This window comes from Argiope bruennichi, chromosome 3, assembly GCF_947563725.1.
Source record: "Argiope bruennichi chromosome 3, qqArgBrue1.1, whole genome shotgun sequence".
In the NCBI taxonomy this organism is placed as follows: Eukaryota; Metazoa; Arthropoda; class Arachnida; order Araneae; family Araneidae; genus Argiope; species Argiope bruennichi.
The window spans coordinates 122,369,951-122,396,487 of NC_079153.1; the positions used below are offsets into that span (position 1 = coordinate 122,369,951).

A 26,537-nucleotide genomic window follows, 5' to 3' on the forward strand; every position below is an offset into this window, starting at 1 on the left:
CAATCACTCCATCAAAGTTCTAAAATTTAAAATTCTTCAACAATCTATGGAAATTCTTAAAATCACAGAAATTTCAAAAATTATAGATATAATTTTGATCATGATATATAGTTGAATTTGTTTAAAGATAAATATCGAAAAAATTAGGACAGTAAAAAGATGTAGCTAATGTAAAGAAATATGTAAAACTACCATAAACAAATAATTGAGCATGGAAAATGCATGGTAACAGTAACTGTGACCAAATAACTTGGTAATAAACATACTAATTGCAGTTGCAATATCTTTATTAGAAATAATTTCTCAGACGCTAAATTTTTAAATAAAATTATTAAATTCTTTTGCATTACACACAATTTTACATCAACATGAATAGAAACCAATACTTGGCATCATGCATTTAACCACCCTAGCAAGACTCCAAACACAGTTGGTATGAAACACATAGTATACAAAAAATTTGCAACAAATGGTGAATATTTAAAATTTATAACTAAGAACGAATAAACTAAGTCAAAAAACTTTGAAGGCATATTTGCTACTGTGTTGGTCCTATTTATATCATATAAATAATTAATGGCTAAAAACAGTCATAGATATCATGATAAAATATGAATAACATACAGTAATTTAATTAATTTTCAAATATACTTTTATTTCATATCTCAAAATTAAAAAGTATGTTGTTATTTCCAAGCAATGCAAAATTATATAATTTTTTAAATAAGCAAAGCAATACATATCAGGATACTTTGCAACAGTCTTTCATAAATCTTTCGCCTATTATTTTTTTCATTTATACAATCACAAAGAAAAAAAATCTTTAGCAATTTAGAACAAATTAAATTAGTATTTCTTGTGTTCTATAACGCTCAAAAATCTCACAGATACTCTATCAAATGGTTTGAAATTAAATAATTTGAACATTTTTTTTCTTCCTCCAAGCATTTAAAGATTAATCATAAATTTAAAAACATTTATCTAATTACACGTTTAGTTTTATATGTGTAAAAAAGAAACACATCTTATATCTGAAGAGAAGCAAAACAGCACAGTATAGTAATATGAGTTATTCACACTTTATTTGAATGAGATCTTGTGAAACACTACAGTATAAAAAATTTCTATAGAAGAGTTTAAGATTGATATGTGTTTCATAACCAATAATTACATCATGAATAGAAAAGTAAAACAATGCAAAACAAAAATTTGTATCAGGTGAAATTCTACATTAAGTTGGATAAATCAGCAACAACCAAAAATGATGAGATAATTGTTGAGTTTTATGTCTTCAAAATGATTCAATGAATTTGTAGTTCAAATCCTGATATTTAACGGAGAATTTTACTCTGAAATTCAACAGCATTTTTGGAAGTACTTTGCTTAAATTAAAGTTCTGTAATGTATGGAAATTTAGATTTTCCACAAACATAAGGATTCCAGCCTATAATAATTTGCTCTAAACTATAGTTTATCAACCTCAACATATTATCACATATATATTTGCTGTCCTTTTCCCAGAAAACGAAAATCAGGTTGAAAGATTGTAATTTTCATGGTACTTTCAAATTGCAGAGCAAATTGGTGGCTTTAGATTTGCTAATAAATTTCAAGTACACAGACAGTGACATTCTGCAGTGCAAAGTCATTATTCAAAAGTAATTAATGTAATGTTTTGCCAATTTAAACAATAAGGGAACTTTATAGATGCAGCATACAAATTAGGATATATTATCTAAAATGCAATGGTGATTTATGGAATTAATGTCTTACTAAAATTCTTTGAATTAGGCAGCTTCTTCGTATTAGGCAATTCACAACAATATTCTGTTATTACAAGTTGCTCATCAGCTGAACTAATAAAATTTGCTACTGAAATTGAAAATTCTGAATGTGTATTCCATGTTTTTACTCTAACATATGATGAAAGAAAAAGCTTGAACATAATTTCAGAACTTTGTATGAATGCTATTACAAAAAGAAATAATTCATTTGTAAATAGCATGGCATCCAAAGGAATTTCTATAAATTACAAAAAAAAATTCTATGTTTTCTTAATGTTTTCTTTCAAATGAAAGAAAAAACTAAATAAAATAAAAAACAAAAAGAACAGAAGTGTCTGATTATGAAATTGATGACAGCCCATACTCATTTCAATCTACTTTGAAAAGAAATTAAAGGCCAATCAGATATCAATAAATGGAAAAAGTAAAAAAAACAAAAAAAGGCATGTACGAAAAAACAGCTCTTTCTTCCCACATAATAATGCAATATACATATATTAAACAAAATGAATGTATCAAATTAGCTGAATCAACACTTATAAGTTTACAATTTATTCTGCTTATAAAGTGTTAAAAAAATATTTTTATGTTATATATACTAGGTCTGTGCCTATTATCTGTGTACAGCAAAATAATGCTCAAGTGAAGAAAACTAGAACTGTGAAAGTTCAATCAGTCTTAAATAAAATGCCTGTTATTACTATCTAACAGTTACTGCATAAATTTAGTGATGGTAAGCAACTCGAAAACAATATATTCTTGGAACCTCTAAAATTACTGACAGAGAAGAGAAAATGAACACATTTAAAGAGAAATAATTTAAGAGCGTTAATTTAGGCCTTTCTTCATAATATCTTTCAGTTATGCATGTTTATCATTAGAAAAATATTTTATTAGTTAGCATCCTTTTTGTGTCATAGTTATAATAGCTAACTTCAAAATTTTCCTAATTTTTTGAAGTATTAAGAGGACTATTGTGCATCAAGTAAATGACTGTCAAAATTTTTGAAATTATCTTTTTTTTTCTCTGTTGTTTGGTTTCCAGTTTGTCAGATAACATCAAAGTTCAAAAATTTACCCATAGAGACCATTGCAATCAGTCTCAGATGACAGTAAATAATCAAATCTTGAAAGTTATATTTCCACTTACACTTTCATTTTGTTCATATTTTCATGGTATAAAGATATCACTATAAAATATGTCGGAATAAAAAACTTTTTTTAAAGCCTTTACATTTAGAGATATGATTTCAGAGAATAAAATCAAGAATATTAAATGTTTTGTAAAGAATAACACTGTTATATGCAATTAATTATGTTTTAAATGTTTACAATCAATGTCAAACGTTTAAATTAGAACTGGATTTGAAACTCAGTACCTAAAGTTTTGAAAAAATCCCAGATTCTCTTTACTAAGGATAACTCTTTCATTGAAAAAAAAAATGTATGGTATTTGAAATTAATTAATAGCAAGCATTGAAATAACAAGCAATTGAAATCTTAATGTAAATAACAATTGCATCATATTATTTGCACAGTTTGTTCCAACAACATTCCAAAAGACAATTTCTTGCACACAAAATGGATAATGAAAATGAATATCACACAGTTATAATTTAAAAATTGTGAAATTGCATAAAAATAAACCAAAAAGTGAAAACTATTTAAAGTAAAATGACTTAAAATAAATGTATTTTCTTAGGGTTTTATTTGAGTGTTCAAATATGTACTCAAAAAATATTATTAAAAAAAAGAGAAATTTTATGAGGTTTTGCAAATAAGGTCACACAAGCAGAAATGTAATTTCAAAATAATTATTAACCTTATCATGACTAATAACAATACTCAGAATTTTCAAAATTGAAAAACCAAAAAAAGAGCTAAATTGTAAAATAGAAATAATTTAAGCTTATATAAATATATAATGTGCCATTGTATATTCTCAGAGAACAATACATTAATATTAAAATTAAAAACAGTATTTATTAAACTATAATACAATTGAATTAAAAATATAATCCATGTTTTTATGAATTAAAATACTTTTTTCCACAGACCATCAGTAGGTTTTAGAATAATTTTGTCTGCTAAGGAAACAGAGCAGCATGACTCCAATCTGAAATCATTTGCCTAGATTCTTTTGGTGGTCAGCATTTCAAACTTAAAAAAAAAAAAAAAAAAATAGAGCAATGATTTATGGAAATGAATTATAGAAATAAATTACTTAAAAACACATATATATTCTTTTTGTGCATTTTCAACAAGAATAAAACGAGTGAAATTATCAATCACACATTAATAACACTATTACATGTTTATGAGCAATTTCCTTAAAATTAGTGGACATCTTTCAATAATAAATAGTATATTCATAATATTAATGTATCCTAAAACATTTTATGTTCTAAATAATCATAATACTTAAATGTATATCATCTGTTTTATATTTAAGATTTTTTTCTAAACCAAATATTTTTCTTTTTTTCTTCACAGATTAGAATTAAAAATAATGATTTTATCAAAATAAATAATAATAGTGTTTATTATAAATTTTCTACATTTATGTTTACTTGTATATTGTGACTATCTAATTTAGGAACAATTAAAATTACATAAAAAAAATCTTAATAAAATCCAATTTTAAAACTTATTTATCCAAAAGAAATAAATATATTGTTTCTTGCCAATGTCCTTATCATAAAATGTTGATACATTTTAAAAATAATTAGACAATATTTGTTTATAACAGAATTTATCATTAAATGAACTATTAAATTTTTTCAAAAATATATTTGAAAATTTGAAAAATCAATCCATTGATATGTATGAAATCCTGGATGAAATTAATTGGTGTGCATAATTAATGAAAGTAATAAGTTTGAAATCAGATAAAGCAGTAAGATTGAATCAATCAATCCATCAAAGTTCTTAAATTGAAAATTCTTCAGCAATCTATGGACACTCTTAAAATCACAGAAATTTCAGCAGAGACAAAGATATAATTTTGATCATGATATATAGCTGAATTTGCATAGAGATAAAAATCATAACAAAAGTTAGGACAGTAAAAAAATGTAGCTAATGTAAAGAAATATGTAAAACTACCATATACAAATAATTGAGCATGGAAAATGAATGGTAACAGTAACTGTAACCAAATAACTTGGTAATAAACATACTAATTGCAGTTGCAATATCTTTATTAGAAATAATTTCTCAGACGCTAAATTTTTAAATAAAATTATTAAATTCTTTTGCATTACAAACAATTTTACATCAACCTGAATAAAAACCAATACTTAGCATCATGCACTTAACCACCCTAGCAAGACTCCAAACATAGTTGGTATAAAATACATAGTATACAAAAATTTTGTAATTAATGATGAATATTTAAAATTTATAACTAAGAACAAATAAATTAAGTCAAAAAACTTTGCCAGTATATTTGCTACTGTGTTGGTCCTTCTCATATCATATAAATAATTAATGGCTAAAAAAAGTCATAGATAGCATGATAAAATATGAGTAATATACAGCAATTTAATTAATTTTGAAATATACTTTTTATTTCATATCTCAAAATTAACAACTCTGTTGTTATTTCCATGAAATGCAAAATTATATATATATTTTTAAAAAGCAAAGCAATATATATATCAGAATATATTGCAAGTCATTCATAAATCTTCTGACCACTTTTTTTATACAATCACAAAAAAAAAAAGTCAGCACAAACAAATTAAATTAGTATTTCTTGTGTTCTATAACACTAAAAAATCCCAGTTACTCTATCAAATGGTTTGAAATAAAATAATTTGAACAGTTTCTTTTCTTCATCCCAGCATATAAAGATTAATTACAAATTTAAAAACATTTATTTAATTACATATTTAGTTTTATATGTGTAAAAAGGAAACACATCTTATATCTGTAGAGAAGCAAAACAGCACATTATAGTTATATGATCTGCTTACATGCTATTTGAATGAGGTCTTGCAAAACATTTCAGTATAAAAAATTTATAGAGAAGAGTTCAAGATTGATATGTGTTTCATAACCAATAATTACATCATGAATAGAAAAGTAAAACAATGCAAAAACAAAATTTGTATCAGGTGAAATTCTATAATAAGCTGGATAAATCAGCAACAACCAAAAATGATGAGATAATTACTGACAGTTTATGTTTTCAACATGGTTCAATGAATTTGTAGTTCAAAGCCAGACATTTAACAAAGAATTTTACTCTGAAATTTTATAGCATTTGTGTATTCTGACCTGTTTTAAAAAACTTTTGAAAATTGATCTAAGCTTTCACACAACCAGTATTATAATAAGAAGTCTTACATTTTTCTCCATTGCTGCAATGATTGTCTCTTAGGCATGCTGCAATTTAATGTTCCCCTTTGCTGTAAATCCATCTGCTCCCTATCCAAGAAAATTCAGAAAAGTAAGTAATAATATGTTGACATTAATTCAGCAGATATAAAAAATCATATTTTATACTATATAACAGAAAAAAAAAAAAAAACTTTTTTTTTTAAATATAAAGGATATAAATTATTTTGACTTTTACAGCAATTGTTTTGGGTAACTGTTTTTTTTAAAAAAAGCTTCCTGCTTAAAAGGTTATTTTCTTTTTCATAAATATTTGTTTGGAAAGTAGAATATGCCATGTTATATTTTGCTTCACTGGCTCTGTGATTTTTTTTTAAATGTAATTTGTATGATTAAATATAATCTGTGAATTTTTGAAATGGAAATTGTCTATTTATTTAATTATTTTAATCTGAAGATCTGCATCATCTTTTCTACATGAAAGACTGTATACAGAGCAACAACATATAAATATATAATAAAAATAAAAATATCGACAGAACACTTAAATAGAAATTGATAATATGAAATTGACTCAAAATTATGCACAGAGATACACAAATAAGAAAATAAATAAATAAATTATTTAGCATCATTTATGAGACTTTTAAACAAATCTTATATGAGTGTAGGTATGTGGTGAATATAAGCAAATATTAGATTTTATAAACTGAAAGTTGAAACATGACTTAGAACATCTACCAGTTTCTGCCTGTTTTTCACACCTATGCAATTTCTACTCTAAAAATGATGTCAGTTTCTAAAAGTATTTAATAGATTACATTTCATAGTTATTTTAAATATATTTTCATTTGAAAAATATAATATATTTTGCTTTGAATGAAAATAAAAGCATTTATACATAAACCTAACTAAAAGATAGAAAACATACAAAGACATTATAAAAGACAACTCAAACATTGTGCAACATTAATAAACTTTGTGAAGGAAGCTATGAGGGCATAATGATTGATGATTAACTTAAAATCTATTTGCAAATATCTAATGATTAAATAAAAATCAGAACAAAAAATAAATGATACAGAAATGAAACAACTTATATTTTAAATATAGTAGTTAATTAAATAGAAAATAAAATTCTGATGCTTAAAACTTAATTCATTGAAATATATCAACTTTTTTTTAAGCTATACTTGCAGCCATATTTATCTGGAAAAAATTATATATAGAGAGAAAATTTCCTAATATTATCAATTTCAGTTATCACTGATCATAAACTTATAAAGAAAAGGTTATGTTTTCAGAAGAAACTCATATTGCTTGCAACCTATTTAGTTTTCAGGGGGGGGAGGGTAATAAATGATTTAAGCTGCCAATCATTAGATCATAAGACATAAATATTTTCAGAACACAGTAAAATCCATAAGGATATTTTTTTTTAATTATCAATATTTATTTTATATATCAAATGAGCATCAAAACAATATTCAAAGAGGTCTATTCTGTAGAAATTAATTAATTTAATCAGTTGAAATTCATTGATTTTTCTTGCATCATACAATCAATTGAAGTTGAGCCAGACTAAGGGGAAGATATTGACATGGTACATGCTTAGCCATGCAAATATGAACACAATCAGAAGAAAATATGAAAAAATCTATGATAAGAGCAACATTTATCAAACTATAAAATGTTCATTATAGTCACAATGAATGTAAACATATATTCTTCTTAAAGTAAATATTGTATATCTTAAAATTTTTAATTCCAAGGCATTTGTATAATATATTAGTACACATTTTAAACAAATCCAATTTGTACAAAATAACAAACAAAACGTTTCCTTCACAAGATTTTAAATAAATAAAATCATTATTGTACTTATTAAAGATATTTTTTAACTCATTTCATATTATATTTTAGAATTAGTGCAATACTGTCTATCATAAGTTAGAAAAGTACAAATAAATAATAATTACTTATTTATTTCACTTGCTGATTCAAGCACAATTTTTCATTTAAATCTAGATCTTTAAAATACTGATTAAATAGATAACTGATTAATTCTCTTTCAAATTAAACAGTGATAATGAAGAAATAGTTTCCAGATGTAGTTGATAATTATCTTTTCAATTCATTTTAATTATATTCAAACTATCTTTAAATGCATTTAACAAATAATTAAAACTCATGTTTTGTAGATGTACATTTAGAGACTTCAAGAAAATATCCAGAGTTTACATGCTCATACGTAACAAAGAACAACAAATTGAATAAGTTTACATACAAAAACAATTATTTCAATAACAAAATCAATAAATTTATATTAAAGAACAAAACATTCATAACCAAGACATCAAGCAACAGATATAGAAACATTTAACTCTTAATCAAAATAATGTACTCATGTGTATCATTTTTTTTTAAGGATTGCTTACTTTCACATATTCTTAAAACAATGACAGAATGAATTCAACATTTTAACACATGCAAGTACTAGCATAGTATTCAAATTTCATAATATAAACATTATAAAAAATTCTACAAAATAATGTTTTTTATTGTATAATTTATTTTAAAATAAAAAAATTGTAATTAATTTATTAGTTTTAGCAATAAAAATGCAATATCAATTATGTGAAAAAAACTGAACTTAAAACACATAGCCCCTGTTTATAAAAATAAGCAAATAAAAATGATAAAAATCATTTAAACAGCATAACATAAAATTGTGATATAGGAGATATGTATTTCCAATTTTAAAAAAAATGCTTTTTTAATGGTGAAAATAATTATAGATTTTAAAAAAAATTACCTAAAATGAACATAGTAACACTCTGATGGCATCTTCAAATAAATTATTTTTGACAGTCTTCAAATTCCTCTGGATAAGAATATCACTATTTTGAAACTTCATTTCTGCGTTCATGAGTATCTCCATCATATATACCCTATTATGAATAGAAAAAATAATAATTAATTAATTAATCTCTAGTAATAAAAAAGAAGGTTGTAATTAATTTAATTTTAGAAATAAAAATGCAATATCAATCATGTGAAAAAAATTGAACTTAAAACACATAGCCTCTGTTTATAAAAATAAGCAAATAAAAATGATAAAATCATTTAAACAGCATAACATAAAATTGTGATATGGGAGATATGTATTTCCAATTTTATAAAATGCTTTTTTAATGGTGAAAATAATTATAGATTTTTTTTTTTTTTAAATTACCTAAAATGAACATAGTAACACTCTGATGGCATCTTCAAATAAATTATTTTTGACAGTCTTCAAATTCATCTGGATAAGAACATCACTATTTTGAACCTTCATTTCTGTGTTCATGAGTATCTCCATCATATATATCCTATTATGAATAGAAAAAATAATAATTAATCTCTAGTAATAAAAAAGAAGGTTGTGTATTATGTAATTGATATTCAGTGGATCATAGAATCGGCTAGAATGTAGTTGTGGTAATGCTGATCGTAGAATGTAGTTGTCATTCCTAAAATCACCAATTTTCACAAATATATATATATATATATATATATATATATATATATACATTCAAGAACAAAAAGGTATACCACAGAGCAATTTTTTAAAACTTTATTGAGCTAAAACTTAAACAGAGTTTTGATGTTTCTATGTAATAAATTTCAAAAATATTATTCAATAAAAAATGCTTATGAAATTTTAAAGTTTAAAACATTTCATTTTTCAATTATATCAATTCATTTGCTGTTTTTTTTTTTTTTTTTTTTTCTGAATTTTAAAAATTTTCAAACTATTTTTTGTATAATTATGAACAATACTTTTCACTATTGCAATAAAATTCAAACAATTTTCATTGTTTGATCAAATATTAAATCAAGCAATTTCCTTCCACTGTTAAAGGCTAATGAAAAAGAGATTATATTTATTATCTATGTAGTTTACATAATAAATATAATATAGAGGAATAAAAAATAAAATAACCAAAAGACAATATGTAATTAGAAGATATATCCAAATTGAAATTTTTAGTGGCAATATAATATCACGACTTAATTCCATTAGGAAGATTCAACTATACATTATAAAGAACAGGTTTCAGCCTATTAAAATAACATGGCTTTAAAGTTATATAATTTGATCATAAAATAAATTGCTTCATTGTATTATTTAAACAATAATTTTGATTACGATATGAAACATACACTAAAATAGAATACATACTACTAAATTTACAACAGAAATCAGGTATTATATCAGAAAGAAAGGAACTTTAAAATTGTATACAAGATTCAATTTTAATTAAAATCTTAATGAATAAAGAATGAACTATGATGCTTTATTAAATAATAGACATTGTAGACTAAATAATAGACTGTAGACTGTAGGATATAAAATTCTTGTTTCATTTTTTTAAAACCTAAATTGGGAATTAAGCATTCAATTCACTTTATCACATATTAGAAAAAGTATTAATAATATTTTAGGGTGTGATTTTGTTATTATTAAAAATGAACAAGAAATTGTTTTCTTCATAAAAGCTAATGTAACCAAAAGTACTTAAATTTTAAAAAAAAGGATCACTAATTAGTTTAATCTTATTTCTTAGACATGCAAGATATTATTTCTTAGACATTTAAGTGTATCCATAATATATCAAATAATGACATTATTTTCAGAAATAAAAATGTTTTTTGATTTTTAATAACTAATGTAAGAACATAATAATTAACCCTTTATTTTTCTTTCTATTTTAATCATGATTTTGTGTAAACAGTTAATAGATATTTGTTGTTTTTCCTTTAATAAAATTATAATATATTCTGGTGTGATGCATATAATTTTTTCTGAAGATTCAGAGACACCTTTTGCGATTTTGCCGTTTCTTTCCATATATTATCCTGGAGTCCATAAACATGTAAACAGTATGGGATATAGTGACAAAGCCTGTTATTCCCCACAAGCACTTCAATCACAATAATTATCCCTATAGGATAGACCAACCTTACTTTTCACAGGTAGGAACGTTTGAACGAGAGCATTTAGAAAACAGTTTTATTTTATAGAGAGTGAGAAAAATTAATTTAAATTTTTCTTTTAATAATATCTATTTTTAAATTGCCATTTTTTTATGTTTGTAAATGTTGTTTTGCACATTACAAATTTGTTTTTGTAATGCATTTCATAAACAGCTCATATAAAAATTTTAAAAATGTATATTCTAAATGTATTATTCTACACGTAAATGTATAAATTACATTGTGAATAAGCAGGTAATACAATATTGATATTTAAATTCCATAATATGAAAATAAAACCAATCAATATCCATTTCATATATGTTGATTTTTATTTGGTCATTATATTACTCTTATACTTTGTAGTTTTAAATAAATGCATGTTAAATTCTCATAAATTATAAACCTATAACTTTTAAATAACTTAAGATGATAAACTAACAGGAATTCATCTCTTCTTCATATTTTTTTTTCATAGAAAAGAAAATATTTTTGTATAGAAACTTATTAAAAAATTGTAATAACTATTTTCATTGTTGTATTATATAAGTTTATTCTACTTCTTAAAGTCAAATAACAATTGCTCTATTTCTAATAAAGCTAAGGTGACCATTCATACTGATTTTACCAGTACAGTACTGGTTTTCAGGGCATAAGTCCTGGCTAGTCATTAAACAAAGCCAATACACGAAAAGTACTGGTTTTAGATTAGAAAACATTAAAACAAAAAAAGTAATAAAATAAAAATAATAAAATTAGAACTGGCAACCCTGATAATTCCATGTGATATCGTCAGGTGTCGCAGGAGCAGGACCGCCACGAGTAGGTGGATCGAAATTTTTAAAGCCCTTAAAGAAAATGACGTATCCAATAATATTGGCAAATTGGTAGAGTATTGCCTCTGTATGCCAGGAACTAATGCACCGACCGAACGGGATTTTTCTTTATTAAACAACATCTGGACTAGCGAGAAAACCAATTGAAAGTGGAAACTTTGAAATCCTTGTTGATTGTCAAAAATAATTTAAATGCAACCTGTATGGAATTCTATGAAAATATACAGGAAAACAAAAATTTGTTAAAAGCAATTCATTCCTCAGAAAAATATAAAAAAACAAACTAAATTAAATAACTCCTTATGTTTTATTATGCTATTATATTAGGTATGGCTTATCATGTTATGCTATGTTTATTATGTTTTATTTTTATATTGTAAAATCATATTTTATTTTTCACATTTCTTGTGTTTGAATAAATGCAACATTTTTTGATATCTAAAAGTGTTTTTATTTACTTAGGTATACAGGTTGGCCGTTGGGTGAATTTTTGATAAAGATTTATAAAATTTGGGCATGGCTGGTCAAAATTCATGTTGTCCTGGTTTCAGGTTAAAAAAAAATGGTCACCTTAAATAAAGCTAAAACGATAAAAAAAATTTAATAATTAGATACAATATGCAATTAAGAAACTGAATTGCTATTCAGATAAAAAAAAAATTTGGCCTGAAAAATTGAAATTTTTGTGTAAATTAAGTTCAAAAAGGATCAATTTCTTAAGCCATATTCAGTAGTCATAATAATAATAAAAAAAGTTGATTGCAATAGATATTTTATAGAATGATATTATTATTAAAGCTTATTAAACTTTAAAAAAAATGTCTATAAAATATCCATTAACTGTTAACTTAATTCTTAAAAGCTGAAGTTCTACAGATTCACAAAATTATTTAGTATAACTATAATACAGGAACCAAAATATAATATGAAATATCTAACCAAATAATGCACAGAGTTGTAAATCATCTGTAGTATTTATGTAAATATCTTTGTTTGCATTATCTAATCCATAGAAATAACTATAAAAGAAACTCATTTATTATATTACTTGCACATAATTTTTTTAGGTAATTCTATATTTAACTGAAATCCAAATTAAAATAAATATGCATTAATTTGGAAAGAAAAATTCTTTCACTCAAAAAAATTATCATTTCAGTAATTGCAACTAAATTATACTTAATTTTTTTTATATATAATTGCTAGTACACAAACAATTTGTTAATTTTTCTTAAATAATCATGCAAGAATTTTTAATAGAAAATAATTAAAAATTGAATAAATATTCTTTCAATCATTACCTATTATTGATATCTATTTTTACATTTACACTGTTGTTGAAATATGAATTATACAATGCATTAAATCTTCTGTACATACTCATGCAATACATTATTGCAATAGAGAAATATATTTTAATAATGAATGAATGGAACTATAAATGATAGTCATGACACATTTCACTGATAAATTTCAGTAAGGAATAAATTCATTCTATTAAAATTAGTTTGGTTTTGTACTTTTCATTTTTATGGTGAATTTCTCTTGCTTGGTGATATTTTTGTTTGCTGGCAATTTGGATGTTTCAGGTAATGCATTTTGTAAATATGCAGCATTAGTTGAGACAACAGAAAGATCAAACATGCATTAAGAATGCCTATCTTTTCATCAACATGTAGCAAAGAATACATGGAATTTCAATTTTCTGCTTTAACCAATACTTCTTTCAGCTGATATACTATTTTGTTTTACTTACTTTAGAAATCCTTACTACATTCATTTTGTAAATGAGATATTATAACAGATTTTTCAGTTTCCAGCTTTTCTCTTGGGTCATTTTCGAATATTACAAGATTATTTTCATTGTCTCAATTTCTTTTTCCTTTATTGCTTCTGATACTGCAGTAATATTTATATATATATTTTTTGTCATATATAATGAATATGTAGTGGCTATTGGTAAACCTTCAGGATTTTCATCATAAATCATTATTGCTAACAGTTCAAATGCATATTGAATTGGTCCATGCGTGAAATCCATCATGATACAACTGTTTCTATGCAGTTCGCAGAGTTTCTCTTATGCACCATACGTCATTCTTAAGAGGAAATCTTTTTCCTTCACAGAGGGGAAGTCTGACAAAATATTACCAAGTTTATAAACTAATAGAGGATTATCATGATCATTTCTCATTTTCTTCACCAGCATATTTACAGACGTTGAATCATCATGTTGTAAAACATGTTGTTGTGGTGTCAGAATATCTAGATCTTTCCGAATTGTAATTCTTTGCGAGACGCTGATGTTATCCCCCACAGATTGATTGATAGAAATGGGATGAGAATGGGATTTTTGTCAACAGAAGCCGTTATCCCCTAATTCCAAATGAGTTCATTCAATAAATGTTAAGAAACTTCAGAGATTGGAGAAGAATCCGGAGATACTTCTTATTAGAAACAGGTTTTTGAATAAACGTCTTGAAGGAAGAACAAGAATGAAATTCAATATTAAGTTTTGCGTAAAGATTTGACTTATGATTTGCGTATTTGGAACAAAACAAGATGATATGTTCAATGTTATTTTCAAGATTACAAACTTGGCAGTGTGGGTAATTGTATAGTCCAAATCTATTCAACAGAGGAAGCAATGGAGGATCAGGTCAGATTCCAATTAGTGCCCGTAGATGGCGCTAGCAGTCTGCAGTTGTCTATGGGCGCTAACAATAACTATCTGAATTCCAAGACTAGCTACAATAGGAGTTATAAGATTTGGGTACAAGCAAGGGATTTAGGGGTATAAGCAAATAAGCATATTTGTGGCGAATTACTCCAATCTTTTTCATTTCCTATTACGCGATTTTTTTTTTCATTTTATTCCGCTAAAACTTTGAGTCATCAAACTGTTTCGTTTATTTTACTCTTTCTGAAACTTTATTCGTTTCTTTTTCATTTGTTTCTTTTAACTCTTTCAGAAATTCATCTGATAATTTTTATTTTATTATCATGAGAGAACATGATATTATTTTTGTTACGGGGTTTTGAATAATTGAAGGCCACGAATAATTGAAGCTCGAAATCGCGTAGGCAATGAATAAAGCATAAATGGCAATTTTCATTTTCATCTGCTTCACTTGCTTTTACCAGTATTGTATTATTATTATGTATGCTTCTTTGAAGGCAGGTGCGTTTCTAAAACGTTGACCTGATGTTAGAGACATGGGGTTTTCACCATGGTAATCCTACGGGGCTATAGAACCCCCCCCCATAAAGGCCCCACTAATGCGCATTCGCAGATGATTTTCGTTATATCTCGTAAACTACATATGTTAGAGACATGGGGTTTTCACTTAGAAGAACCCCCAGGGTCCTCTAAGCCCCCCCCCCTAAATTTTGGATCCACTGCACATGCGCAGCATGGATTTTGTTTAATATTGATCAAATCAATGTCGAATCGATACCATAGAGTTTCTCGGGATATCGGTGACGTCAACTTTCGGTCAGACCGGAAGTTATATTTCAGCGTCTATGCAACGTAGAGACGAGCGCTACCCAGCTAAACACTCGTCTCGATGAATAGAGTCGAGTAATATTTTTGAAGAAACTCGAGGCGCGATAGGGTCCGAGATCGAGTCTCGAAATTTACAAATTTGAGTTACATTGCATTTGCTCATATCGTTGGATACCGCCATTCTCACACAGCATAGGGATCCACATACAATCATCGCAAACTTACAACAGTACATGACCGTTTTACAGTGCCGGCTCATCGGCTGGAAAATAAAAGTCAACCCAAGTAAATGCGCGTGCCTCCTGTTTACTAAAAAAGTGAATATGCCTGACTTAGCCCCAATCCAAATATTCGACCAACCCGTCCCCTTTGTAAATGAATACAAATACTTAGGGTTAATTTCAGATGCAAAATTAAGCTTTAATAGTCATATTAAAGCAGCCCTTTCCAAAGCTACTAAAATGAGTAGTAAACTCATCAGCTTAATTGCTCCATAGAGTAAGCTATCGATTAGGCTCAAGCTTCTGTTCTACAAAGCTATTTTAAGACCAATACTGATGTACGGCTCCCAAATATGGGGGGCGACATCAGCCACTAACATCAAGAGGTCAAGAGGCGTCCCCCTTAGGCTTAAATCGGCTGTGTTTGAACAGCAGGCTTGTCCGTGGCAAGTGCCATAAGAAAACAAACAAACATCAAGAGGTTGCAAGTTTTTCAAAACAGACAACTGAGGAAAATAGTTAACGCACCCTGGTATGTCAGAGGAAAAATAATACACAACGACCTCAAAATTGAACCTGTTTCGGAATTTATTAAAAGAACGTCAATTAAGTTCTTTGAGAAATTACCTCAGATTCGCAACAAGTTATTGAAATTACCAGCATATGATCCAACGTTTCCCAGCTGCAATTGATAATGTTTACATAAATTTCCCAGCCGTAAAAAAGCTGAGAACATCCTAACTCTGTTGCCAATCTGGTGGCTTAAAATTCTCAAAATTATTACTGTTTAGGCCTTAGATAGCTACGATGTGCTACACGCGTGAATAATTTTCAGTAATTTTTTATTCAGCCCAATTAAAGTCAGTCCCCATAGAAAAAGGCACGTGCAACGTAAATCCATTAAATTTATTTATTTACCCCATAAATAATCTTTTCTTTATTTTAATTAAATAAATTGTACCAAATTTCTAAATATATAAAAATTAATTACCAAATTTCATGACGTTAGAGCTTTACTTCGCTCGTCTAAACTAGTTCAATTCATTTTAACTTTCCCTAAACTCACAAATTAAAGTATCTATTCCAAATTATGATGTGGAGGTGCTCGTGACCACTTTGTCACATCGCGGAACTCCGAAATATCACAACTTTGCCGTTGCCGTTGCACTCGCCGAAATGCATGCAAGATACGAGTTTCAAGTTACTACTCCGAGTGATTCGCGAGATACGGGCTCTCAAAATTGTAAAAATTTGAATTTTCGACCTCATTCATTCACACATTTATCACATTCTTTTCAAAATACCTAAATTTTCCTTTCCTAAGTCTATATGTGTCAAAGAAATCCTTATCAAAATCTCATTGTAAAATCACTGAAGGGAAAAATTTTGATCTCTTTTGCTCTTCTGCTGTTGTGTCGTGATGTAAATTTGTGCATTTTTACCACTTATTATTGTATATAAATCATGCATCTCGGGATGGAATTTGAATTTTTAAATCAAAGATTTAAAAATTCAAAAGTTTCTTCTATTGGGTCGAGCAACTGCTAAAATATATTTTACATTTACATATGATTATATAAATGAAAAAGAAAAATACTGATCAATAGGTGAGAAATTGTCTCCGTAGATTTTTTGTTAGCTTTTATCGAGTGAAGATTGGGCTCGTTTTATATTGGCAGAAGGCACAATTCAGATAAGATAACGATAGCGTTTGAATTTGTAAATTAGTTTCAAGCAATGATTCTATCAAACTAAAATTCTGCAGCAGATGTTTGTTAGGAACACGTGTTCTTGAACCATTTGAAATTGACTTGGCTAATTGAGAAATCCAGAAGAGAAAAAGTGTTTTTCAATTTTAGTCTCGTTAAATAATTTCCTGCATTTTTAGAGGACATTATAAAACTATTAAAAATGTAATTATTAATAAAGTTTGATAGAATGAAAGTTTTTATCATCTTTTTCAAAACTTATTTTAAAATTTCGGTAGATATTTGTAAAATTCTTTTTAGTTCGTACCTATGAAATTTATACCAAAATATTTACATTTATTAAATCTATTATGCATTTATGAAATCTATTTTTATTCCTGGAACAATATATTATTAAGGGACTGTTTAAAATAAAAAAATACCATGCAAGCTGAAAATCTTTATAGTACATTGAAAATGAAAGCAAGTGCACTGTAATGGTTAAACATACACTAACGCTTCATGCTAATTTTGAATTGCTTTTAAGCGGAATTTTGTCTCTGATCGTAACGAATTTGCACATTATCGCATTAACATATTTTCGATTTATTATTAAAAAGAAATAATTTAATAAAAAAAATATACTGCTTTGTAACGATTATGGTATATTATGTTTGAATGCATTAAGTTTAGCATCAGATATAATTTTTTACTTGGAAAAAATAATCCTTATTACAACTCTGAGTTCAACGATTTTCATTATTGAGGAAATTCTCGATCTTTACGAATCTAGTTGTATATATATATATATTTTCCTTTATGATCATCTATTTTCGTCTTTTATTCAGTGACTTGTGTACTTTTTCGCCAAAAATTTACATTTACGGTCTGTTCCTCAGGACCAAAAACTTGTCTACGATATATATATATATATATCTATATATAAAAATGAGAATAGATGCTAAGAAGGAAATGAATTTTTTCGTTTCTTGAAAAGGGCTACGTATTTCCGGATTCGAACATTTTTCGATTCGGGCAATGCACATAATGAGGACAATCATTCACTAACTGGTCAATTCTATTGCGCATATTATTAGTTTAATCTAATATAAGTAATTGATAAGAGGTTTGATATTTTTGGTTCGATAATTCTTTAAAACATATATTTATTTTTCAATTCCTTCTATTAGTTCACACTCAACCTATGTATATTTATATATCTTATTCAAATTTTCAGACGTTAATAAAATACTTTTTATTCATCCACTCAAGTTCAAATACATTTTTTTAAACTTGTAGTGGAAAACACTTGATGTTAATACAGTTTTATCAAATATTAATTAATTAATTAATCATCAAATTAAATTAATTGTTAATGCTTTAAATGTAGTTTTAGCAGCTTGTAATGAAAATTATAATCAACAGGCAGTAACTAAATCGGTAAAATGCAAGGATTTCAGCATTTTTCACGTGAAGGTGAAGAATGCGAATTCAATTCTTGCGAAAATCAATTTTTTGATACTTAACAATTTTTTTGATAATTATTTTTAAAAAAAGTAACTAAAATAAAATTTTCTTTGTTGACCTAAGTAGGAATCGAATTTAAAACAATTTATATTACGTTCTTAATACGCCGCATAACGTGGAAAAAGTAACAAATAATAAAATTTTCAGAAATTAAAATATTTTCTGGTTTGATCGGATAAAGAAACTGTGAATCATTTTTCAGATCACTTCTTCTACAAAATAAATCTAAAAGAAAAGTCGATATTGAAGATCCTGCAACTTCACTTAACATTTATAACCACTAATCTTTAGGAAAACTAGTATATAAAATAAAATTGAGGAAGTTTTTAAAAAAACCTATGAATTACGAAGAAGAATTTTTCACAAAACTAACCAGTAAGGAAAATTAACGAGCTCTGAAAAATAAGAAGAGGACATTACATTTCTAACAGTACAAAAAATATCCTATATATGCATGTTATCCTTTTCAATTACCACTTCATGGATTTTATCTAACAAACCTAACGAATGGGTGCATTCTAAGTTCGATATTAGACAGTTTTGAAAGATTTATATGCTGCAGTGGCGTATTTACCGCCTAGGACCGCTAGCTGAGGAGTCGCCGCAAGTGACTCGATTAAAAAACTTTATATTCCTCGATTATTAAACTTTAAATAAATACGTTTATAAAAAATACACATTCTGGGTGTGAAAAAATATTCAGCTAATATCAACACTTAACGAAATTTAATTGGCCAGGTTCCTATATGTTCCATTGCATTCAATTAGCTATTAGAATATTTCCGAACAAACGTACTTATGCTCCAAAAAGTAATGAGTACAATTGTAAATACCGGGAATCCTGGAATCATCTCAACAAATATTGCAGAATAACATTTGTGTTTTGTTGATCTATATATCAAACCATTTAACTTATAGCTACTAAATTCACCACATATATGTCTTGGATGTTAGTAAGGTGTACTTCGGAAATATTTTTTTTCTAATTTTAATTACCTAAAAATTAAACAGAATTTTGGAGCTTCTCCGCGATAACTTCCAAATATATTATAGCATTTAGATTATTTTTGCATCATCTTAAAATTTAAAAAAAATTTTAACGATGCTAATTTAATGGTCGTACTAATTATTCCTACATTTTGGCATTTTTAATTTTTTTTTTTTTTTTTTTTTTTTTGCCTACTTTCCCATCATAGATTACATCATCGGCGTGAAATCATTTTTTATAGTTTGGTATAGTTTTATAGTACATGTTTTTTTTTTTTTTTTCATTGTTGAAAGCTACAAAAGGATTCTATGGGAAGGAAGTTACAAAATCGCTAAATATAGAAGACAAATACAGATATTTACGTTTTTAGAAACACTAAGACGTTAGGAATTAGGAAAAATCACATACACAATAAACAGAATTTAAGCAAAACATATAAAGTACCACGTCTCGAGGGAATTTAGCGGAATCATAGATGCGAAGTCATATTTAAACGAATTATCTGTAAATAAATTTAACCGACATTCCTAGCCGAACAACTGGCCGTCAAATTAAAAATCTAGTAATAAAAATGTATTCATTTTCATAAAATTACCGACAAAAAAATGTTATCAAAATAAATCATTATTATACTAAATAAGATGATAGTGCGTAACTAAATTGGGAGCTTCCTAAAAAGAATAATCTCGAAAGTAACTCGGGTTAAGGCCACAAAATATCCGATTCCACCACTGACAAGCTATGTACAAATTATTGCAACTTAAAAAGAATTTAAATTTTAGTTACTTAAATGAATTTCATTGCTGCAAAAAAGGCAACTGAAAACTTAACAAAACGTATAACATATGCTTACATGCGAGTTGTGGGAGCAATTATATGTCTGGAGCGCAAGAAAAGTAGCAATGCTTTATATTAATGCTAATTTCTTAGGGTTTATAAAATTGCTTGAAAACCCTCTAATGAAGCGGCATTCAGTCGGACGAATAGAATCAGAATAGCGTTTTTCCTTTACCTCATGGTTAAACTAATACTTGATTTTGGTAAATTAACTTTCTTTTAAATTTAATTACTTTTGAAGTATTTCTAAACTTTATTAGATGAAAACGATACGAACATTTATCAGTTCTTTTAAGATAAATGCAGCGTAGAAGAACAGTGCATTTATTTTGAAACCATAAGAGATTACAAAATTTTGCTCCAGAACTGAGGGCATTTTAAGAGAGAAAGGAATTAGGGTGAGCTAGAATTCTACAATAGAATTATTATCAGAAATTTATATAGAAACAGAGACACTTAAACCAAAGAAGAATTCCAAAATATAATAAATGCATGCGAAACATTAATAGATTTTAATTTTCGGAGAAATTTCAATACAACCTTCTCTTGCAAATTCATTCGAACGATTTTAAAGCATATTTATTTTGGAAAATTCTCCTACATTCTATTATAGGTTAGAATTCATTAAAATGATATGACGAATATTTTGTATTATAAATAAGGAAAGAAACTTTAAATATGCGATAGATACCAAAACTAATTGCTCTTTGGTTTTAAAATACTTAGAAACAAAAAAATAATCGATCAAAAATAAAATCATTCAATTTTTAATAATGTCGGTCATTCAAATTATTTTTAATTTAATTAATCTCCTCATAAATATTACGAGATATATTAAAACTGAATACGGATAGCAGTATTATACATGCGTATTATAGTAACATAATAGCAAATAAAATTATCCGAATTTAATAAATAAAGAAAGAGACTTAAAAATTTAAGATTTTATGGAAGAACCGATTTATTCTGGTTAAGCATATTTCTCGCTTTCTCTTAACTATAACATTAGTTCTTCGAAAATAACGAATTTATCGCAACTCAAGCATACATTGATTCATTTACTTAAATATCACTATGGAAACCGATTTTGATGGACATTCAATTATTTTACGACATAAATATTTATCGCCACGTTTTATCTTCCAGTATTTATACAAATGACATTCAAATTTTGTTTGTTCTAAAAATATCGAATACAGCAATGGCAGTTACATCTCCAGCTGTTTCCAAAAATTTAAAAAAAAAAAAAAAAAAAAAAAAAAAAACGCGATATAGCATTTTTAAATATCTCTCAAGCAGCCATTTTATTTGAGAACCAATTGAGGAAAAAAAAGTGAATCTTATGATGAATTGCAAAGAAAATCAAATTAAAATTCCCATATTATATTCTTATTTGTATAAATTTATGAAGGGGTAATCTACCGTTGATCAGTTGCGCGACTGAAATCCTAATTCGTATTAATTTATTTATACTTTTTACTTCAGATAAAATAATTTCACTATTTATCAATAAATCCATTCTTAAAGCTAACGCAATTCGGGCTCTATATACAAAGGGCAAAATGAAATAAAATTGTTCGTCGGATCACGGCACCGCAATCCATAAGTTCTAGATCCTTTTCGGTGAATAACGAAGGGAACAGATTTTAGACATAAATGGTTATAAGCAACGTTAATTTTTCACTTTACACCGTAAAGATAGTTATCATATTAAAAAGAACAACTACATATATTATATACATTAAGTTAAAATTAAATTTTAAGAGTGAAAATTGCTACAAGTTGAACCAATTTCTAAAGAATAAAATAAAATGTCCTTTGAATATTTTTCCACCGAACCGAAGGGTCTGTTAGATCGTTGATGAGGCATTTTTACTTTAATTTAAATTATGGAAAGAATAAAATAGAAAAAATCGCTGGACATAATTCCTACTCTCACAAGCTGCGCACAGTTAAGTACATAATGTTTAAAACGCCTATATAGCGTATATATTTTAAAATGTATTATTACAATCGGAAATCCACATTAATTTTATATCCAAAATCATTTTAGATTACTTAAATTCCATAACCTTCTTAGGTAACATTTTAATTGCAAAAAGAAAGCCGAAATTAATCACCTTTCTTATCTCATAACTACCTCCAATTCGTACAGATTTTAATTATACTACTGAATGTAGAAGACGGGGATTGATTTTAACAGTTAATAAAATATAGAATATTTTGAATTCTGATAGACAGGAAGAGGAGAAAAGAGACGAGCATTAGTGAACGTATTGAATATCATACCAAACAATTCAACCCAAATAAAAGGCAATTAAATTTGAGATTTTCAACATTAATCTAACAATTCTAATCCCACCCATCTTAATTCTGCTTAAATCTAATTAAATTGTTATTGAGGCGCGCAGCTTAATAACCCTTAAAATGTAAAAAGAAGACTTAATCGGTGTTGAATGGTTTAAGTAGAAATGTATTCCAAAATAACAGCAGAGATCTTAAAATTAAATGTATCTAAAGGACCGTGATAAATTTGGAATCAAAATCTAAGTGCAATTCTGAATCTCCAATATTCCTTCTTGAAATTCAAATATTCATGCTACGACAAAAATGCAAATTACAATATTGACAAAAAGAATGGTACTTGCACACACAGATTAGATAATGCGACTAGTGGTCTGCTCATAATAGAAGTACATGCACAAAATGTTGCTGCGCGCCTTAAGGCCAATTAATTATTTATAATTAAAACCCTGAACGCACTTCACAATATATCACATTTTACGATGCAGGGGAAGGAAAATTTGAATGCAGTCTACGTTTCATAAGCAGATAATGTTAAATTTCATCACTCATTCTAGAAATTAATTTTAATGCATTTCATCTTAGTTATTTCTATTTATAATCTATAATAATAAATATCGAAGTCTCAACTTCAGAAATGATTTTTTTTATATATAAAAAAAAATTAAGCTGAAGACAAGTTATACGACTAGAAAGGCGACTAAAAATAATTCTTTAATCTATTATCTTGCTAAGTTTTAAAAGGAACCCGATATTGTCAAAGGCAATTAAGAGCATGTAGGATTGAAATTAAGACGGGAAAGACAGAGGTGCTTTGAAGAGTTTATTTTGAATAATCTCACGTTTTAAAATGGAGTGAGGGTTTCATTCTATCAATATCAATTTAAACTATAATAGAACATTTAAATCTTGCTTAACATTATAACTATGGTCTCGCAATAACTTGGTTATTTATACTAGGAACAACCAGTGGTAGTGGTCCTTCCAAAACTGGCTCGGACACTCGATAGCATCTTTTTAATGCTTAGAACGCCTTACATTAGATTGGCATACAATTGTTACAGAATATTAATGCTTGGCGCGAATTTAGTATTTTTAACGAATCTATTGCGGGATACTTGGCAAGTTATTTGGCAATTAATTTTTACCATGCGGTTAAAATTAAATTTTTAGGCAAGTCTGGCACAACCGATTGAAACAGAAATGTAACCCAAACTGCATGTATAGTCACAAAATCCCATATCAAATTTGGCATATTTAAACAATGCGTTTTTGATTTATCTCATTTACACGAGTCTGAAATTATAGACCAATAGACAGTCAACCCGTAATTAGTTTGAAAGGTATCTACACTATATATGTTAAATCTATATATCGAGTCTTATCTATATAGTTTTCTTAGTTTTTTAAGTATCGTGTTCGTCAAAATCGCGTTTTCGAATTTTTTTGGTGATTACTATACTTTCTCTAAACTTTGTATACGTTAAAATAAAAATAATGATTATAATTATCAATTTATAAGAATACTCATACAAATAATTTAAGAAATATGTAAGGAATTATCATTTATAATTCCCCTTTATAATTATCTAAATTTAAATCGAATTTAGGTTAATTTTTTAATAATTATAACTATCCAACAATTTAAGGAAAGGGAATTAACAGAAAAAGAATTAACCTTTTGAAAAGGTATGCCTTGTAAGAGAGGACAAACTTTTCATACGGAAATCTGGGATAGAATCAGATGTCCATAATTAAAATTCCCCTTTGGTGTATAGAAATAAATGAACACAAACAACAACGTGCACCTACTGACCACACAGCAGTCGCATGCCAGCTCATAAAATGGCGTCTGGATGCGAGAGATGTGGGGTCATGAGAGCCTTTTGTTGGCTGAATGTCTCCTTTTTCTTTTGTAGGAGGAAGGCGAAATATTTTTTCTTGCGTATGTTAGATATATCAAGATATTAGGCAACATAATTTTAGGTAACAAACGATTTACAAAATATACAAGTCTTTTTCAAAAATTTGTTGGAAATCTGATAAGTCCAAAGTCTTTTTGTCAACTGCAGAGTCCAAATTATTTAGTTCATAATAAAATATATATATACCAAAGTTCTTTTAATGTAACATCAAATAGAACAAGCGGAGAAAAGTAATGTGTAAAGAATCTACAGTCTTAAGGGCTTGCCATTGTTCATAAAGTTTAATAAAGGAGCAATCGTCCTTTCAAAAATTCATTAGTTGAGTATGCTTAAGTCAGTTCAGTCCCTTGCAGAACGTAATTCTTTTGACAGATATTTCGTCTTTTTCCATAATGAAAAGTGAATTCTGATCACCATAGTCATCACAGTCATTTCCATCCAGTTTCCATGCAATCGGACGCTCATCGAGAAATATGGAAAAGAAACGATGCCATTAATAACAATGCACATAAAAGAAGGCAAAAAAATATAATAAAAGCAAAGTAACGGATGAGAAAAAAAACAATACATTTGCTTTAGACGTATAAGCAGTAGAAACTTACGACGTTTTAACTAAAACGTCGTAAGTTTCTACTGCTTGCACTTTTCCTTATAGAAGTAAAGAAAATGTAATGCTTTTATTTATTTATTTTTTTACTACGTACAATGTCCTCATAATAAATAGGATTAGTCAAACGAACTACAGGTGACTCAGCGATTTTGTTTTGTTAAACATTTTTGATAAAGATATTTATTTTACAAGATAAATACAATCGCTGTAATTCTTGCAAAAGAAAATACTTCTATGAAGAGTATTTAAATAACAGGTGCTACCTAAACGTAACGTTTTTGGTGTCGAATATATCTAGAATTAGAAACAGTAATCATCTAAAGAAATTAGTTTTTTTTTTTAAGTAAAAGACGCCAATTTACAGGCTGATTTCACATTTAAATTCAGAAAATTTTACAGTAAGAATAACTTAATTTGACACCCACTTTAAAAGTTTTGTACAGTTCGCAGAACGTATATTGATGCGATGCTTGTTTCTACTCTTTTCTGACTTAAAAAAAAAGAGCCATACGCAAATACACAATTTTTGTTTAAACGCTATCGGAAACTGGATCAAAAATATTTTCTTTTAATGCCGAATTTTGTTCACAACTACGTTGCCTACCTTTAAATAAATAATCATAAATAGGATCATAGCGGAATTTTATGTAATGATACTATTTTAAATCAATCATTTTTTGAAGACTCGTAAACTGTCATTTCACTAAAATTTATAAATTTGTAAGTGCACAAAATAAACTTGTACAAGTTATTTCTGCTAAAAGCAAACATTTCGTTTATAATTATAAATTTCTCATTAAGGAGAATCTCCTTCGCAATCTGGAAGGCAAAGTTGATTTATAAAGGTATTCCTTATCTAAATTAATCATTTCAATTCTCATGGAAAAACAATCAATGAAATATTGCATATGGTAAAAACCATAATTAAAGATTTTATTGAAATCGTATA

The 26,537-nt window shown here is 27.0% G+C and overlaps 1 long non-coding RNA gene across 3 annotated transcripts; it reads right to left on the reverse strand.

Moving 5' to 3' along the window:
- Positions 1–3,747: 3,747 nt before the first annotated feature.
- On the reverse strand, positions 3,748–14,637 carry LOC129963603 (uncharacterized). Of its 3 annotated transcripts, none has more exons than XR_008783996.1 (5): positions 13,737–14,637; positions 9,361–9,496; positions 8,941–9,076; positions 6,135–6,215; positions 3,748–3,944 (listed from the first exon to the last, which is right to left on the reverse strand). It is a non-coding gene; the product is annotated as an uncharacterized LOC129963603 (long non-coding RNA). The 3 variants fall into 3 exon arrangements; XR_008783997.1 differs by lacking the exon at positions 13,737–14,637 and adding an exon at positions 13,501–13,700; XR_008783998.1 differs by lacking the exon at positions 13,737–14,637 and adding an exon at positions 13,282–13,493.
- Between the last annotated feature and the right edge of the window lie 11,900 nt (positions 14,638–26,537).